We start from the raw sequence: 5616 nt of genomic DNA, 5'->3' as shown, positions 1-5616 counted from the left end.
CCAAAACATAAAGTGTCAAACTATAAAACTCCTAGAAGATAACATAGGAAAAAATCTGGCTGAACTTAGGTATGGCAATGAACTTTTTAGAAACAAGACCAAAGACATGATCCATGAAAGAAAAACCATGATGAGCTGAACTTCATTAAAATTAAGTGTTTCTGCTCTGCAAAAGATACTGTCAAGAGAATGAGAAGACAAGCCATAGATTGTGAAAAAAACATTTGCAAAAGACATATCTGATGAAAGACCCAAGTGCAAAATATGCAAATAACTCTTAAAACTCAACTGTAAGAAAATGAACAACCTGATTTAAAAATGGTCAAAATATCTGAATAGATACTTCACCAAAGAAGCTATCTAGATAGCAAATAAACATAAAAACATGTTCAACAGCATATGTTATTAGAGAATGCTGATGAAAACAACAACGGCATACACACCTACTGGAATGGCTGAAGTTCAACACCCACCGCTGGAAAGGGTGTGGAACAACAGGAACTCTCATTCATCGCTGATGGGAATACAAAATGCTATTAGCCACTTTGGGAGACAGTTTAACAGTTTCTTACAAAATTAAACCTACTCTTTACCAAGCAAACATTGTCCTTAACCTGCCCTTGGGTATTTATAGCAGCTTTATTCATAATTGCCCAAACTTGGAAGCAACCAAGATGTCCTTCAATTGGTCAATGAGTAAACAAACTGTAGTACATCAAAACAGTGAACTATCATTCCACAAAAAGAGATAGAGGGACCCTAAACTCATACTGCTTAGTGAAAGAAGTCAATCTGAAAAGGCCACATACTATATAATTCCGATCAGATAACATACTGGAAAAGGTGAGACTATGGAGACAATAAAAAGGATAGTGGTTATCCCAGGTCTGGGGGGAGTGAGGGAAAAATAAGGTGGAGCATAAGGGATTTTTAGGGCAGTGAAACTATTCTGTATGATACTATAATGGTGGATACACATCCTTATACATTTTCCCAAATCCTTAGGATTCACGATGCAAAGTATGAACCCTAATGTAAACTATGGACTTCAGTTGATAGTGATATGTCAGTGGTGGTTCACCAGTGACACCAAATGTACCACGTTTGGGAGAGCTGTTAATGGTGGAGGAGAATGCATTGTTTAGGAGAGAGGAGGGTGATTATATGGGAACTCTCCATACTTTCTGCTCAGCTTTTCTGTAAGCCTAAAACTGCTCTAAAAAAAAATAAAGTCTATTGAGAAATGTGTGAATCAGTCCTCATCCAAGTATTTTTTAGGTTCAAGCAGGTGCAGGAACTGCCAGATAGAGCAAACCCCATCTCAGCAATCCACAGTACAAAAACAGAGAAGTTTACCTTAGAGCATTTCCTCACAGGCCAAAGGGGATTTTCTTCTTTGCTTATTCTTACAACTTGTAGAAGAAAACATTTAGTTCTTAGGAGGCCCAGGGACAGTCAGCTAGACAGCCATGGGCCAACTTCCTGAGAAGCTTTACAAAAGTGAAGCAACGTCCAGACTTCTTGTCCCCAGGGCTGCCAATATAATGCTGTTGCCATAGAAGCCAGATGTAGGACAGATCTGCTGTTACCCAGCAGCATGCCCTTTCCCACTTGGTTGTTCACCTGCCCCAGCCCATTGTTGATATTTTCTTGTTTTAGTTTGTACTGTTTTATGTTTTCCAGAGCACTTGTCACACAGAACAAGAAAACATGCTGTAATTTTCCCTCCCCCTCTCTCTAGGTCAGTGGTTTGCAGTCTCAGCTATACATTGAAATCACCTGTGGAGACTGAAAGCTGCACTATCTGGGCCCCACTTACTGAGATTCTGATTCAGTTGGTCTGAGTAGAGCTAGGTTGGCCAAGCTTCCCAGGTGATTATAATTTACAGCCAAGGTTACAAATCACTGGCCTCAGAGAGTCCTTGGGAGTCACACAGACTCCTACACTCCGGCCAGTCATACGAACAGAGTTGTTTCTATCTCCTAAAAGAGTTTTAAAGACATTGTTCGCTTCCCCACCCTGCTGTAGCACATACACAAAGTTTCTAGGAAATGTTCTTTCAGATAATTTACTCTCATTTTCACAGCTATGTATTAAGTAACTCATATGAATGCTAGGTGCTAAGACACTGGATACTTCCCTCAAAGATCTCAGTATAAAAAAGCGTCATCAACTGAAATTCCTTTAATACAAAGAACTAAGTCATTAGGTCACTATTTATGGTTGTAGTATTTTGTACAGATTCAGTTGGGAAAGTCTCAGCCCTGGCTCAGGGCTGTGTCAGCCAGAAGGAAGAGGGGGCCTGCTTGTAATTCACCCAAAGATGGCATACATGCCCTGGCCTCATGTAGAATGAGCTGAGCTAGGCATTAGCACCACGCTTGTATGCCGAGGGGAGGCACTCCATCACATTCACCCAGTGACTAGAAAGGGTTGCACAGAAGTATTCGTGAGACGGGATTAATTCTGTCTAGGTAGATGAGGTCCAGAAAGGCTGAAGAAGTAACATTTTGAGCTGAACCTTGAGGAATGACATACCCAGTGGAGAGGTAGGAGACAAGCATTCCTGGAAGGTGAGTTGACCTGCAGAGCAGAGAGTGGGTATCTGAGGCATTTCCATCCACTGGAGTATGGCAGAGAGGGGCTGCATGAAGCAGACAAGGAAGATGTTCTGATGGGCTTATTACAAACTTTTACCCACCAGAGAGCAGTGGGAGCTTTTCAGTTCACACTTCACAATCAGATCTTGGTTCTTTAGATTATCCCGATGGCCGTGTGGGGGAAGGGACAGAAGGAGTGGGAAGACACAATTGGTAACCGATGATTCCAAGTCAGACTTGGAAGGGCCCTTGATAAGCCCCAAGGGAAACTTGCAATTAGATTCCTGGGGGTCCTAATTATTAGACTCTCCCACAGCCCTACAGACACCATGCTCATGTTCCACATCAAAACTACTTATTTGTGCTACCTGTCATCGCCTTTGCAGTGGGGTGAGGAATGCCCTTCTGTTATATTTCCTCAGATAATCTGATGTCATCAAGAGTCAAAGAAGAAACCAAGTCTTGGGAGGACGTGTACCCAAAGTGGTCCACAACCAACTGATAAAGAAACTTGATCAGAGGAAGAACAAATGATCAATTGCTATTTCTTTCCTTCTAGAGAGCACTTTGAACCCAGAAGAAACAATTCTGCACAAACCACGCTATGAAATGCAGAGGATAAATGTGTCTTCCCTACATCGGGGGACTCTGAGAAATTTTGTTTGCCTTCAAAACTGGCATGAAAATACCCACCCACTCTAAATATAAGGTTTCCAGCTTCATTTCCCGAGATTCACTTTAGAAATAAGTAGAAATGGGGTGCCTGGGTGGTGCAGTCAGTTAAGCATCCGTCTCTTGATCTCAGCTCAGGTCAAGATCTCGCAGTTTGTGAGTTCAAGCCCCACATCGGGTTCTGCACTGATGGTGTGGGGCCTGCTTGGGATTCTGTCTCTCCTTCTCTCTGACCCTCCCCTGTTTGTGCTCCCTCTCTCTCTCTCTATCTCTCTCTCTCTCAAATTAAATAAACTTTAAAAAAGGAAAGAAACAAGTAGAAATGAAGGAAGATTACCTGCTCTTATTTCTACATACTCTTTCAGGAAATCTGAATATTTTGGTTGAAATGTAAAATAATCTGTAGTAGCTTGTCTTCTGTAATTTAAACAAACAAAAAATAAATTCTTAGGTCCCACCCGTCTTACAAATCATAATCTCTAGGAGGGGTGCCCAGGAGTCTGTATTTGAACTACCTCCCAGCCGATCTAACCTGTTGCTTCCCTGACTTCATGCGTCTGCATGACCTTTGCTAAACTCACACTGGTGTCTAGCTCTTGTTCACTCAAGTTGTTTCAGATTAATTAACTTTAAAATTTTAGTCATCCTAAACAATATCCATTAAGTCATGGTTCTAATGCACTGTTGCCTAAAAGTGCACATCAAAACTAGTTTAAAAATCCACTGTGGGCCAACAGAAGGCATCCCTGCACCACCTGCTACTGAACGCTGCAATGACACCCTAGCCCTGTTCTTCCAGGATCCCTCTTGCTGGGCCTGGGTGCCCTCACACAGCCCTGTGGAAAGCCCCTCACTGCCAGGATGTAACCCCCTTCCCTTCTCCTTCCCCTTGTTTTGTTACCCCAACCAAACTGGCTTTTTTATTTTTTTTTAGTGTTTATTTATTTATTTTGAGAGAGAAAGAGAGAGAGAGAAGGGGAATGGAGGGGCAGAGAGAGAGAGAGGGAGACAGAGAATCCCAAGCAGGCTCAGGGCTTGAACCCACAAACCGTGAGATCACATGTCCCGAGCCAAAACCAAGAGTCAGATGCTTAACCGACCGAGCCACCCAGGTGCCCCCAAACTTTTTAGATCTGATCTAAGAAGAATGTCACTGGAGCACATTAATGCACGTTAAAATATAATTTGGAGGGGCACCTGGGTGGCTCAGTCAGTTAAGCGGCCAACTCTTGGTTTTGGCTCAGGTCATGATCTCATGGTTCGTGGGTTCTAACCCTGTGTCAGGCTCCGAGCTCACAGCGTGGAACCTGCTTGGGATCCTGTCTCCGTCTCTCTCTGCCTTTCCCCTGCTCTCTCTCTTTCAAAATAAATAAATAAACATTTGAAAAATATATATATAATTCAGTGATGGATAGCAGGTCTAATCCTTAGTGTGCACGAGTGCTTTGTTTTCTAAGAAAGGGACTCTTCTCCAACAGATGTGTTCCTAGAGCCCTTTTCACCTAGCATCTTGCCAGTTACCAGGCCATTTCTCCAGCGTCAGTTCTTTCTAGTCCCCCTTGTTCACTGCTGCAGCCATAATGTTGTTTTGGGGTTTTTTTGTGTTTTTTTTGTTTTTTTTTTTCTAGTCCTCAGAACATACCCTACTTTCTCTTAATACACAGGCTACTTCCTGATTCAGGCCTTTGCATTTGGTAGACTCCCCAAAGAGGCTACTGCCCACACATTCATTTGGTTTCGACTTAAATGTCACCTCTTACCCAGAGGGAGCTCGTAACCAACCGAGCAACCCATTCCCCACACCAGCCACATCCTTCAGGTATCTGTCTAACGTTGGCTTTCAACCAGAGGTGGTATTGTAATTGTCACAACTGGTGGGGCCCAGCTGTCTCCTCCAGTGCGTAGAGGACGAGATGCTGCAAAATATCCTACAATGCACAGGACGGCCTCCACAATGAAGGGTTATCTGGCCCCGAATGTCACAACTGAGGAGCCTAGCTACCACTATGATCTTTTTCCTCCGCATTAGAATTCGATGGTTTGGGGCGTTCTTCCCACTAAATTGGAGCTTCTCAGGAACTGGATTTCAGGGTTGTTCTCTGCTCTACCCCCAGTATTTAGAGGAGCACTGGGCACACTTGACTCTCAAACCTTGCCCTACTTTCCCTTATCCTGGGAGTCCACAGCAAGTTGAACATGCCTGGCTCATGTTCAACAGATGAGCTTGAGAAAGCAACAAGTCATTTTCAAAATGAAAACAAAAATCTGTTTTATTAATGAGTGTACATACAAATTAAACTAGTCCCAAAGAGTCCCTCATACTTTCATGTACTCCCAGAATTA

This window comes from Panthera leo, chromosome A1, assembly GCF_018350215.1.
Source record: "Panthera leo isolate Ple1 chromosome A1, P.leo_Ple1_pat1.1, whole genome shotgun sequence".
Taxonomy (NCBI): Eukaryota; Metazoa; Chordata; class Mammalia; order Carnivora; family Felidae; genus Panthera; species Panthera leo.
The sequence above is the reverse complement of the archived record's forward strand: the minus strand, read 5'-3'. Positions refer to the sequence as shown.